The sequence below is a fragment of the Coptis chinensis genome, chromosome 2 (genome assembly GCF_015680905.1).
Source record: "Coptis chinensis isolate HL-2020 chromosome 2, ASM1568090v1, whole genome shotgun sequence".
NCBI lineage: Eukaryota > Viridiplantae > Streptophyta > Magnoliopsida > Ranunculales > Ranunculaceae > Coptis > Coptis chinensis.
Genome location: NC_141457.1, coordinates 10,048,554 through 10,063,205, shown reverse-complemented (window position 1 = coordinate 10,063,205; position 14,652 = coordinate 10,048,554). Strand labels below are relative to the sequence as shown.

General features: G+C 36.9%; 1 long non-coding RNA gene and 1 pseudogene across 1 annotated transcript; one reads left to right on the top strand and one right to left on the bottom strand.

The window, feature by feature from the left end:
* Positions 1-338: 338 nt before the first annotated feature.
* Positions 339-1,423, bottom strand: LOC147514800 (uncharacterized). Its single transcript, XR_015213295.1, has 2 exons — positions 1,283-1,423; positions 339-1,063 (listed from the first exon to the last, which is right to left on the bottom strand). It is a non-coding gene; the product is annotated as an uncharacterized LOC147514800 (long non-coding RNA).
* Positions 1,424-5,101: 3,678 nt separating this feature from the next.
* LOC147514799 (uncharacterized) lies at positions 5,102-7,385 on the top strand (annotated as a pseudogene).
* Positions 7,386-14,652: the final 7,267 nt, after the last annotated feature.

The following is a 14,652-nucleotide window of genomic DNA, read 5'->3' as shown; positions in this document are numbered from 1 at the left end:
CAGCAGAAGAATATTCATTATAATCCCATAAAACGTGTGAGATGTTCAGTAGCTTAGACTCATTAATCATGGTTTTGATAATATTAAGACTTAAGAGTCAGAAATATCACGTTGTGGTGATCACGCATCTCATTATAAATTTGATTTTGAACAACTGAAGATTATAAGATCTCATAAATTTTGTTGAAAACAACATCTCTGATTTTGAATTTCATTGTCTTTCATCTCATGGAAAAGCAGCAACAACAACCGTATAAAAAGAGCCTCCATAGCAGCAGGACATGAGACATAATTGATAATTCCCACAAAAGATGATTATCACAGCTCCACAATGAAACTGAAGCAGCAAAATGTATTAGCTATATTTAGCAGAACTCTTGTTTTTATCGGCAAGAGCCATAGGCTTCCACTTACAGAATACAACAGCTGTGTCTAGGTTTAGCAATATGCACAGACAATGTGATGTATATAAATGCTATCTGAAATTCTCACTAAAAAAAAACTGCAATGGATTTCTTACATATGAATTAAATTCTTTCATTACAACTATTCACTTTATATTAAGCTTTGAAAATTTTGACAAAGTCATTTTCAAAGTAACAATTGGTTCCACAGCCAAAGTAGTTGTCTTTGTTTCCTTTCTCAGTGCATCAATAAGCCATTTAAAGCTCCCACATACATAACACTTCAAGTACTTCTTCCCAGCATTCAACCCACTCTTTGTTGTCTTAAGTGTCCTCCTTCCTCTACAATTCTCTGTCGTGCATTTACAGTCCACCCATAGGCTTATTGATGAGCTTGGTCCAATACCAGTCTCACCACATTCAAAACATACAATGGTAGATGAGCTTGGTCCAATACCAGATAGTTTTTCACAAATAGCTTCATCTAGCCACTATAAATAACTTGGGCATGATTGATATTAACACTTTAGACACTTTCTTTCTGGATTAGCTATTGTATGTGAGATGCCCAACATTCGAATGCCGTGACAAGTAGGTTGCTTGCAAAGAGAGTACACAAATTCACACTCAATAGCCGAGTGTCCAAGTTGATTACACATCTGACATTCAACATAGGCAATACAATACAAAGTCAATAACCACTTGTGATACCCCCAATTTTCATAATTAAAATTAACCCCCCCCCCCCAAAAAAACACAATGCAAAACCTTCATACTTAAAGAAGAAGAAGGAGAAGAAGAAAACTTCATTTTAATTCAAAACTAACCACAAAATCTTATTTTGAAAGCATAACCATGGTTTAGATACATGATATTACCTTCATTTTGCCTAAAAAGTGTTGTGATTTGTACTTGGGCGGCGGCGTCGTTTGCTCTCACTAGAACCAGTAATGGTGGTAGAAGGTGTTCTTGCAAAAGAATCTCTATAATGGTCATAATCTCAGATCTAATATATAATAGTTTTTTTTTTTTTTTTTTATCAACGGTCATATTTAGGTAAGGGCCATTTTCGTCACGCATTTTCACCATAAATCTTGCCCACGGTCAACGAAGTCAACTAACTGTACGTTTGACTGACGGGAAGTTAGAATGTGGGGGTAATCCAAATTAAATTATTATGTGGGGGTATCGCAAAACCAATCTTCAAAACTGGGGGCAATCGCTAATTTACCCAATTATCTATATGTCTAAACCTTATTGTATCGCGTTACATGTCATTTCTAACTCAACTGATACACTATTGATGTTGTTTTGTTTTGGTAACTAAAGGCTCCTGTTGATGCCATGATTTGTCGTTTCGGTTACAAAAGGCTTCTTGTAGACTGCTGCTATATTCCTTTTTTCCTTTTGATGGTTAATGCAATAGTACTTGTTTCTTATGACATTCCCATATTGGTTGCAATTTGGCAGGAAAAATAGTAGTCATGAAAGTGTGACCTTGCATAAAAATTGGTTCCTTCTGCTAAATTCTCCTCTAGGGCTAATTTTATAGTGTTTGATAATCTTTAGACTTGGTAATCAAGTGAGCGGAGCGAACGTTCTGGGTTGAAGAGGGTATGTTGACCAAAATTTGATTTGGTTGGTTTCTGTCTGTCTGTCTTTCCTCATTTTTCTTCTTTTTGTCTCCCTCTCCACTCTCCATGCCCTCCTCTCTCTCTCTCTCTCTCTCCCTCTCCACGCCCTCCTCCCTCTCTCTCTCAGCTCACGCCCCACTGCTATGCAGTATAATAGTAAATATCGTTGCGTGGTGAAATATCAACCACTTGATATATTGACCGATATCATCGATATATTATGTTTTACAGTACAGAATTTGACATTTTTCAAAGGCATGATGCTGTTGAGGGCGCAATTTTAAATGTCGATTTGCAATCTGTAAATGCCTAAGTTGTTAGGGGTGAGGCTCGAGGTGCTAGGTTTCCCAAATAATGCCTTGGGCCACCTTTGCGCCTTCTCAAACAATGCTTTTGCCAACAACCTGCAATTCTTTTCACTAACAATTGCGAGCTTGGCGGCATATGCCCTGTCTTTGACAACATAGCTAAATGCCGTTCTATGGTGTGAAATACCAGTTTGGTCATATTAAATGAATTCTTCTGGTCATGTCAAAAGAAGAAACATTGTCTCTAGACTTCTTTGGAAAGAAGGGCTTGTTCTATATTATTTGTCATGTTTACAGTTGAGGAAAAACCTACATATGGCTGGATTGTTATCTGAGGATTGTGCTCATCATGGAAAGGTAGGTTCAAAGTGGATCTTACAGCTTTTCTGAAGACAAGCAAGAAGGAAGTCGTCATTGGTATCTTTCTAGGAAGGGACATTGAAGAATGTTCGCCATCTAGAAGAGATGGCGTTGACTTGAAGAAAGAATCATATCCATAGTACAAAATATCAGGATATGGGTATTTATCGATATTCAATTTCTAGATATGTATCGTGGATATATCCCCTTCTTTGGGAATATTTGACATTGTTCCACATGCAAATATCGAGGATATATCCAAAATATCGACAAATATCGTAGATATTGTGGATATTTCTTGATATATCATGATAAATTATTTATATTTATTTGAAATATAATGGTAAATATTAAATAAAATTGTTATATATACAAAATATCGCAAAATATCACAAAATATCCCTAAATATCATAAATATCGCAAATATTATTGAAATATAACTGATATTTGCAGTCGTATATATCTCTAAACATATCGTGATATTTAAATATCTTTTTCTAAAATATGGATAGATATCCCCAAATATCGCGATATATCGGGATATTTTGTACTATGATCATATCTGCACAAGTCGTATGTACTGCACATTTCTTCAGGATTTAGGCATGCAACTGAAAGTGTAAGTTCAGACATTCTGTTTTGCTTGTTAAATTTTTTTGCAACTCTTCCTTTTTGTATTACATATTGAACTTAGCAAACTTGAGTGTCTTCCAAATATTTACCTACCTCATCAGTCATAGAAGTTACAGGAGCTATTATACTCTGAGACTTAAATTCATTAGGGACAATAAGTTATCTTAGTGAATTTAACAACACTTGGCATCTGTTGATTCTATTTTTATTGGGTTTGTTTTTGTTGTTGTTTTTTGATAGTTAGAACTTCTATTCCCTAAACCCCTTAAATCCCCTTTCCCAAAGCTTAACAAGAAAGCCACTGGACACCTTCTTGAATTGGTAGTTACACTATAACTGCTATAGGTTTGGAAGGTTGGCTCATTGAATATTTTAACCTTTACAATAAGCGGTGCCATTGGTTCTTCTTATTATCATTATTATTTATTTATTTCCCTTTTAAAATAAGCCATATTGGAAGTGAAAATGTTCTATATTATCACATGGCAAGAGTTTTATTGACTTTGTAAATTATTTCCATGCTTTTGAGTTAGTTCATTTGCAGGCTGATCAATCGCATTGTATGGCGATTCACATTCTTGTTCAGGTAGCTTTTACATTCTTTTTTCTTTTAATCGATAAAATAGAGGTATCAGCTGGTATGTTAAACATTCTTTGCAAGATACACGTGATGCCAAACAAAACTCACCGAAGAGTGTAAATATAATTGCTGAGCATACTTACAATTCACATCATGCCTGAGCATACACGACAGCTCTTTAAAATTAGACTAGAAGGGAACTCCAATTATATTTGATTTTCAAATATACGTAAGCAATAAACTTTTAAGTATAGCTCCAAATCACACGTAATTTGAGCCTCTCATCCTAGCAAATGCACGTTGCAAACGAGAAAGATAAAAAATTAGTACATCAAAAGCATCTATGTAACATTATTCACTGAAATAAGTATCCAAATCTTAGGTAAATAGGTAATAAACAACCGTATGTATTGAATTGGAAGATTAGGACATATATAACCTCCAAAGTTGAGTCATTTGGTTTGTTAATCATTCATCTAAAATGGAGTTAAAATGGCATCTGCGGTACAACAGCATACTCAGTCTACAAATGATATTATATCAATATAAGAATTAAAGTACACCAATAACAAAAATAAGTAGGTCGCTCTGACTTGTCCTCCACTATAATAGCTGATATGTTGCATTGACCTTATACATCAAGGACTTGTCCCAATGCTTTACAAAAACACACTTCAAATCTAGCACTTCGCATTGAGAGTTGAATTGTATCTCATTTTAGATCAAAATGTAACGACATGTTATCTTTTTCCCATGAACAATCTTGCGATGATCATTTAAGTGGGAAGAAAATTGTGGCCAAGGTTTTACAATGTGGTTTTTACTGGCCTACTCTTTTTCGCAATGCTAACGAACATTACAAAGCTTGCATTCGTTGTCAGCACCTGGGTCGCATTACCCAACGCAATATGATGCCCCTAAATTCCATTTTAATTGTGGACATTTTTGTTGTTTGGGGCATTGCTTTTATGGGACCCTTTCTTATTTCTCAAGGTTTTCTCTACATTCTAGTCGCAGTGGACTATGTGTCCAAATGGATTGAGGCACTCACATGTTGCTCAAATGACCATAAGACTGTCGTGAAATTTGTAAAAGAAAACATTTTCTCTCATTTTGGTGTCCCCAAAGCTATCATCAGTGATGGGGGTACACATTTTTGTAATAATTTTTTTGGGTTTTTAATGAAGAAATATGGAGTTACTCACAAAGTTGCTACTTCGTATCACCCACAGAGGAGTGGCCAAGTGGAAGTCTCCAACACAGAGATAAAGTCCATTCTAGAGAAAACTGTCAATCCCTTAAGGAAAAACTGGTCTCTCTGCTTATCGGATGCCTTGTGGGCATACCGAACGGCCTTTAAGACACCTATAGGGATGTCTTCTTACCGCATTGTTTTTGGAAAACTTTGTCATCTGCCGGTTGAACTTGAGCATCGTGCTCTATGGGCCATCAAAAGCCTAAATTACAATATCAACGCGGCAGGCAAGAAGTGAAAACTGCAATTAAATGAGCTTGAGGAGATTCGGAGTGATGCATATGATCTCTCGAAATCCAACAAAGCTAATATGAATAGAGTGCACGACAAGCACATTTTGCGTAAAGATTTCAAAATTGGCCAAAAATTTTTACTTTACAACTCTAGATTACACATTTTTCCTGGTAAATTGAAAACACGATGGTCTGGTCTTTTCATTATGTCAGCTATGACCGATTATAGGGCAATCTCTTTGCTTAATCCACAAGATAACAACAAATTTCAAGTAAATGGCCAATGCCTCAAACATTACCATGAGTTACACTCCCTAACTGTTGAACAGACTCTGCTTCAAGATCCGATCTACATAGACTAGATGTTTTGTTTGGCATGCTCAATCTTGTTTTTCTATAGATTGTATGTGATAAGAACCCAAAAATGTAGTTTTGACCCTTTAATAATATTACATATATACCAATTATGTTTATAATAAATAAAAGTTAGTACTGTTTACGTACTTTTGTATATTTCAAGTCTTGGAGTCAATTATGTGAAGAAATATGACACTTTTGCAAGAGAAAGGAGCAAAGATTGGTTGCTAAAAAGTTATATGGTTAAAGCCCAAGTTTCAAGAAGAAAAAGCCTTTTTAAAGCTCAGTCAAAGATGAAAAGTCAAAGTCAACGCGGGCAGAAATAGAGCATAAAAGTCAACAGAACTTCTACAGGCCGTATCTTTGGACTCATACCTTGGAATTGGGGATATTATATGTCAAAATGACCGGCTCGGAAAGAGATTTCTAAAGGTCCTAGCCTTGATCCAATCAGAGGAGTAAAGGTGAATGAAAAGGGTGTTGCAGTAATTTCCAGTAGATAAACCTTTTTTGGACTTAAGTAATTAGGTTTTGGATTTGATTTAGTGGCCCAAAACATAGCTTTAAAGCCATGCACGAAATTGTAAACCTAGCCCTCTCATATATAAAGAGGACTAAGGCAAAACTCTAAATATCTCTTACCTTTTCTCTTTAGTTTAACCTAGTTTATGTTTTATTAGCTTAGCCACCATTAATACAATTCAAGTTATTTTTAATCAAGTACTACTTTAATTATGTCTTCTTCTTCTTATGATTTATTCTATGATAGTCTAATGAACTATAGCTAAACCTCCATTAGAGGGGTTTGATTGAAGTTTTGATGAAGACTTGATGTGTTAGTATAAAATAGTTGTATTAAAGAGCTTCAACTCTAGGGTTTTCTATTCAGAAATAAGTAAAATTAACCTAGACTAGTGGATAGTTCATTCACTATGAGAATGGGTTTCAACTTCCTCTCATGCTAATTATTAATTGGCTAGAGATACCATGAATAATTAGGGATAAAAATGCCTAACCTTTATGTTGAACCTTGTGTGAAAACATAAAGATTAGGGTTGCAACAAACTCTATACTAGCATGTTAGGGATTAATCAATGTGGATTTCAAATCTCCCTAATTCCTTCTTCATATTCATATCTTATTATTTAATTGTCATAGTTCAATTTAGAATATATTCAATATTAGTTATAATTAGAACCATTACTCTCGTATTGTTTTATTGTTAATCACGAATTGAATTAGTATTTTCTAAGCAACTAGAAGTGGAACGAATTCTTACTCTAGTTTATTGCATGATAATTGAAAGTAAAAACTTTGATACAAAAAGACATATAATTTATAGTTTACTTCTTCCTAGCATAATTAGTTAAGATATAGTAAAGAGCTTTAAATTTAAGTCTATCAAATGGCACCACTGCCATCTTAGTTGACTTTAGAATTTAATTCTCTTAGTTTTTTCAATTCTACAAATAACCTAATTCACCCACCCACCCTATTGTTCGAAAGTGTTGTGTTCTAACTGTGTTTTCTGTTTCTTGAAAACAGGATTTTGCTCCTAGAAGTCTACTGGAATTTTTCGAAGTTGTACTCGGAGCGCGCCTGCGCCCTTATTTACACTAAACCTGAGCGCGCACGCGCCCTTCCTTCCAATAAGCTTATTTCGTGTTTCTGTCTAATTTTCAGGCCCAACCCATTAAGAAACCGCGTGAAAGTCTGTTTCTCAATAAAATTCACAGAGCGCGCACGCGCCCTTGTTGCTTTATATTTAAGCGTGCCTGCACCCCTTTGAAGAAAGCCCGATATACAAAGGTTAGTTACAGAACATCTTTTCATTGGAAATAATTATTGATTCAGTGTTCCAAGCTTCCACAGGACAATGAGGTTCGTATTAAACACGCTATTCATAAGCATAGCAAGGAGGCACTCAGATTCTCCTTCTTTCACTCCTCATCTCTTTTGTCAGAGGAGTTTAATTCTAGCATATCAGGTTGTTGTTTGACAGTTGTTGCGTTTCTTTCATATTGGACTTAGCCTTGCATGAGAATAAGGTCTGATAAGAGAAAACCATCTAACATTATCTATCCCAAACGTCAATGGACACGCCTATCTAGAATATCACACAGTACACCTGCATCAATGGCTGAAGAATGAGAGACTCTGCTTTCTGATTTTTACAAAGCCCTAAACGATGGCCCTAAGTCATGCATCGTTCTTGCAGACCTAGTGGAGGATTTTCGAATTCCTCTGAATATTTTTAATTTGTTACCCGTGTTTCATGGTTTAGACCACGAAAAGCCTTATCAGCATATGCATAAGATAGAATTAGTTCTCACTATATTCCATCATCCTAACGTAGGTTATGAACAAATTAAACTGTGGGTGTTTCCTTTCACCCTAGCCGATAAGGCGGCGTCTTGGTTAACTGCCCAAACGCCTAATTACGTAGACTCATGGGCCAAACTTGTTCAATTGTTCATGGAATAGTTTTACACACCATTGAAGACAAATGAAATGATTCAAAAGATCCATTTCTTCCGCCAGAACCCTCATGAATCCTTTTCAGAGGCCTGGGACCGGTACACTGATATTCTTAAAGAGTGACCACATCATAACCTTGCAAAAGACATGCCTTTTTCAAGGGGCTTTCACATCATCATAAGGAGGTTCTTGGTATAATGAATGGGGGTAGTTTCCTTAGTAAAGGAGCCTCAGAGGCTTATAGGTTTTTAGAAGATCAATCCAAGCGTAATAATAACTGGGGGGGGGGGGGCAATATTGACATTCCCCGCTAATCTACTTTTTCTTCCACAGCCAAGGCTGCTAGTATGTTTAAGGTTAAACCTGATCCTGAGCTTAGAACTCTAATCGAATCCCTCATAAAAAAGGTAGAAGTCATTTCTATTCAACATACACCTACTACTGTCATGAACATCAACTCTCTTCCATGTAATTTCTGTTTTAGTCTTGAGCATACCGACTCCTTTTGTCCTCTCGCTTATGAACAACCTCCCGCATAGCCGGACAATGTTTGCTCCATAAATAGCCTTCATAATGCACCTTGGAGACAAAACCTCAACTTCAGTTGGCGAAATAATCAACTAGTTAAACCTCCAGGGTTTAATAGTCAAAATGTTATGCCAGCAAATAACTATAACCCAGCTCCACTAAGACAAGTACAAGGACCAGGTAATTATAATAATTATAATAATAATAATAATAGAGGTATCGTTCCAGTTAATCACAACTATCACAACCTACCCATTAATAATCAACGCGAGATAGTTCCTGTCACACCACTTGTGGTTACTACACCTTCACAACTGGATCGTTTCGATGCCTACGTACAAGCTTAACAACAGATTTGACAATCCATACAACAGTTAACCCAAGATAAAGCCCAACCAAAAGGTGTGTTTCTAGGTCAAGCTATACCTAATCCTAAAATGCCGAACACAGCCTTTGAAGTAACCGATAATACTAGTATTTCAAATTTAAACGTAGGTGAGTTAAATGCCATCATCACTCTTCGTTCTGGCACAGTGGTTGATAACGCCATCACTAGGCCCATTGATACAACACCAGTGGTCATTATCAATGACAATTTACTAGATACTGAAATAAAAACTGAAGATTCTACCCCTGTAGAGGTACTAGTTAAACCGTAACCCAAGAAAAAAAATTCCAAGGTTAAAAATCCTATTGACCCATATGCTAAATTTAGAGAGAAACCACTGTTTCCCCAGAGACTAGCCATGTTAAAAAAGGATACAAATTTTGATGAGATTTGGAAAGTTTTTAAAAATCTAACGATAAACCTACTTTTTCTTGAAGCTATTAAAAAATTACCACAACATGCTAAGTTTCTAAAAGAGTTGTGCACTACTAGACGGAAAACAAACATTCCAAAAGATGCCTTTTTTAAGTTAACAATTTCCCACTCTATCTGAAAATAATGGAATCATTAAGTTCAAGAACCCTGGTCGTCCTACTGTACAATGCACCTTATGGGATACCCATACGATAACTGCTCTATTAGACATGGGGGCGAGTGTTAACTTACTCCCTTATTATCTATATAAACAAATAGGTCTACAAGAGATGCAACCAACTAAAATGACATTGGAATTGGCTGACCATTATATTAAGTATCCTAAGGGTGTTGTTGAAAATGTGCTGGGTAAAGTTCAAGATTTTTACTACCCAACCGATTTCATTATCCTCAACACAAAAGTCGCTAGCGACTCTGTTCTTATCATTTTAGGGCGTCTTTTCTTGGCAACTGCCAACGCGCTCATAAACTGTCGCGATGGTTCGATGTCCATGTCCTTTGGAAACCTTTCTGTTGAGGTAAATGTTTTCAAAATAATGCAACAGTTACCCGATACGACTATTGATGGAGAAGTTAGCATGATCGAGAGCTTAGCTCAAGATTATTTCAACAACATGTTTCTGGAGAATCAAATGCATAAATTCTTTTCCTTCGGAAGTTCCAACTTTAACGATGACTCCTACGTAGAGGAAGTCAACGCCCTTTTTGAGTCTACTCCTATCTTAGATCCTTTTATAGCTCCATCTTCTGAGTTTGAAGACCTCTTAACTAAACAAGTCTTTACTACTCAAGAGGATGACCCTTCGGAAGCCTTCTTACCCATTCCTCCCACCCCTATGCTTAAACCTCTTCTTGCTGAGTTGAAATATATCCAACTTGATCCGGATGGTAGTCATCCGGTGATCATATCTTCTCAGTTATCTGTTGACAAAGAGGCACATTTGATTAAGGTGATTAGGAAACATCGTTCTGCGATCGGTTGGTCCCTAGACGACATTAATGGGATTGACCCTAGTGTATGCACACATCACATACATTTGGAGGATAATGCGAAGACTTTACGCGAACCTCAACATTGCTTAAACCCTGCCATGAAAGAGGTGGTCAGAGAAGAAGTTTTATGGTTACTCGATGCGGGTATCATATATCCCATCTTCAATAGCGAATGGGTAAACCCCATTCACGTAGTTCCTAAGAAATTGGGTGATACCACTATGCGTAATGCTACTGGTGAATATGTTTCCATACGAGTTCCTATGAAATTGAGGATCTGTATTGACTACAAATACCTAAACGCTATGACACGAAAGGATCACTTTCCTTTACCTTTTATAGATCAGATGCTCGAACGTCTAGCTGGTCATGCTTATTACTGTTTTTTAGATGGCTACTCTGGCTATTTTTAGATCATTATCGATCTTGACGACCAAGACAAGACTACCTTCACATGTCCTTTTGGAACATATGCCTATAAACGGATGCCTTTTGGCTTTTGTAATGCTCCTGGTACCTTCCAACGGTGTATGCTTCATATCTTTAGTGACATGGTGGAGTGCTTTATGGAAGTTTTCATGGATGATTTTTCTATTTATAGAAACTCTTTCAGTGACTGCTTGTTTAACCTTTCTAAGGTGTTGACACAGTGTGAGGAAAAGAATCTGGTTTTAAATTGGGAAAAATATCATTTTATGGTTAAAAGAGGAATAGTTCTAGGTCATATTGTATCTAGTGATGGCATAGAAGTAGATAAGTCCAAATTAGATAAAATAGTGTCTCTACCTATACCACGGACTATTCGTGATATTAGAGCCCTTTTAGGCCATGCAGGTTTCTATAGGCATTTTATCAAGGATTTTTCAAAATTAGCTAGGCCTTTAACTAATCTGCTTTTAAAAAATGCCATATTTGATTTCAATTATGTTGAAAACCGGCTTTTGAAACATTAAAAGAAATTAGGGATTGACCATTGTGCGTAATGCACCATCAGCATTACGCACAATGGTAACAGCCAATTTCTTAGGAACAACGTGATTGGGGCTTACTCATTCGCTATCAGAGATGGGATATATGATACCCGCATCGAGTAACCGTAAGACTTCTTCCCTGACCACCTCTTTCATGGCATGTTTCAAACAATGCTGAGGTTCACGTGAAGTCTTCACATTATCCTCCAAATGTATGTGATGTGTGCATACGCTAGGGTCAATCCCCTTAATGTCGTCTAGGGACTAACCGATCGCGAAACGATATTCCCTAATCACCCTAATCAAATAATCAAATGTGCCTCTTCATCAGCAGACAACTGAGAAGATATGATCACCCGATGACTACCATCTGGATCAAGTTGGATATATTTCAACTCAGCAGGAAGAGGTTTAAGTATAGGGGTGGGAGGAATAGGTAGAAAGGCTTCCGGAGGGTCTTCATCTTGAGTAGTAAAGACTTGTTTAGGTAAGAGGTCTTCAAACTCAGAAGATGGAGCTACAGAAGGATCTAAGATAGGAGTAGACTCGAAAAGGGCGTTGACTTCCTTTACTTAGGAGTCATTGTCGAAGTCAAAACTTCCAAAGGAAATGAATTGGTGCACTTGATTCTCTGGAAACGTGTTGTTGAAATAATCTTGAGCTAAATTCTCTATCATGCTAACTTCTCCATCGATAGTCGTATCGGGTAACTGTTGCATTATTTTGAAAACATTCACCTCAACAGAAAAGTGTCCAAAGGACATGGACATTGAACCATCGCGGCAGTTTATGAGCGCGTTGGTGGTTGCCAAGAAGGGATGCCCTAAGATGATAGAAACAAAGTCGTTAGCGACTTCTGTGTCGAGGATAATGAAGTCGGCTGGGTAGTAAAAATCTTGAACTTTAACAAGCACATTTTCAACAACACCCTTAGGATACTTAATAGAACGATCAGCTAATTGCAACATCATTTTAGTTGGTTGGATCTGTTGTTGACCTATTTGTTTATATAGATAATAAAGGAGTAAGTTAACACTCGCCCCCAGGTCTAATAAAGCAGTTGTCATGTGGGTATCCCCTAAGATGCATTGTACAGTAGGACGACTAAGGTCCTTGTACTTAACGATTCCATTATGTTTAGATAGAGTGAGAAACTGTTCAGTTAAAAAGGAGTCTTTTGGAATGTTTGTTTTCCACCTAGTAGTGCACAACTCTTTTAGAAACTTAGCATGTTGTGGTAATTTTTTAATAACTTCAAGAAAAGGTAGGTTTATCGCTAGATTTTTAAAAACTTCTCTAATCTCATCAAAATTTGTATCCTTTTTTAATATAGCTAGTCTCTGGGGAAATGGTAGTTTATCTCTATATTTACCATATGGGTCAATAGGATTTTTATCCTTGGCCGCTTTCCTTTTAAGTTGTAACTGGTTTAACTAGTACCTCTACAGAGGTAGGATCTTCAGTTTCTATTTTGGTATCTAGTAAAGTTTCATTTGTAATGACCACTGGTGGTGTATCAACGGGCATAGTTACGGCGTTATCAACCACTTTACCATAACGGAGAGTGGTGATGACATTTAACTCACTTACGTTTAAATTTTCATTACTAGTATTACCGATTACTTCAAAGGTTGTGTTTGGCATTTTAGGATTAGGTATAGCTTGACTTGGAAACACACTTTTTGGTTGGGCTTTCTCTTGGGTTAACTATTGTATGTATAGATTGTTGAATGGATTGTAGAATCTATTGTTGATCTTGCATGTAGGCATCGAAATGATTTGATTGTGAAGGTGTAGTGGCCACAGGTGGTGTGACAGGAACTATCTCACGTTGATTATTAACGGGTGGGTTGTGATAGTTGTTATTAACTAGGACGATACCTCTATTATTATTATTATAATTATTATAATTACTTGGTCCTTGTACTTGTCTTGGTGGAGCTGGGTTGAAGTTGTTTGCTGGCCTAACATTTTGATTTTTAAACCCCAGAGGTATAACTGGTTGATTATTTCGCCAACTAAAGTTAGGGTTGTCTCCAAGGTGTATTAGGAAGGCTATTTAAAGAGCAAATATTGTTTGGCTGTGCGGGTGGTTGTTCATAGACAGAAGGACAATAGGAGTCAGTATGCTCAAGATTAAAACAGAAATTACATGGAAGAGAGTTGATGTTCATGACAGGAGTAGGCTTAAGGTGAACAGAAATGGCTTCTACCTTCTTTTTGAGGGATTCAATTAGAGTTCTAAGCTCGGGATTAGGTTTAACCTCAAACATACTGGCAGCCTTAGCTGTGGAAGAAGAAGTAGCGGAGCTGGGGATGTCGTTACCCCCAAATTATTATTACGCTTGGATTGATCTTCTAAAAGCCTATAAGCCTCTGAGGCTCCTTTACTAAGGAAACTACCCCCATTCATTATATCAAGAAGCTCCTTATGATGATGTGAAAACCCCTTGAAAATGGCACGAACAAGCGTGTCTTTCGTAAGGTTATGATGTGGACACTCTATAAGAAGATTAGTGTACCGGTTCCAGGCCTCTGAAAAGGATTCATGAGGGTTTTGGTGGAAGAAATGAATCTTTTGAATAATTTCATCTGTCTTCAGTGGTGGGTAAAACTGTTCCATGAACAATTGAACAAGTTTGGCCCAGGAGTCCACGGAATTAGGCGTTAAGGTAGTTAACCAAGATGTCGCCTTATCGGCTAGGGTGAAAGGAAACACACCCTCAGTTTAATTTGTTCAGAACCTACGTTAGGATGATGGAATGTAGTGATAACTTGTTCTATCCCATGCATATGCTGATAAGGCTTTTTCGTGGTCTAAACTATGAAAAACGGGTAACAAATTAAAAATATTCGGGGGAATTCAAAAATCCCCCACTGGGTCTGCAAGAACAATGCATGATTAGGGCCATTATTTAGGGATTTGTAAAAATCAGAGAGAGGAGTCTCTACTTCTTCAGACATTGATGCAGGTGTAGTGTGTGATATTCTAGATAGGCGTGCGCGTTGACGTTTACGATAGATAACGTTAGATGGTTTTCTCTTACCAGACCTTAATCTCATGCAAGGCTAAGTCCAATATGAAAGAAACATG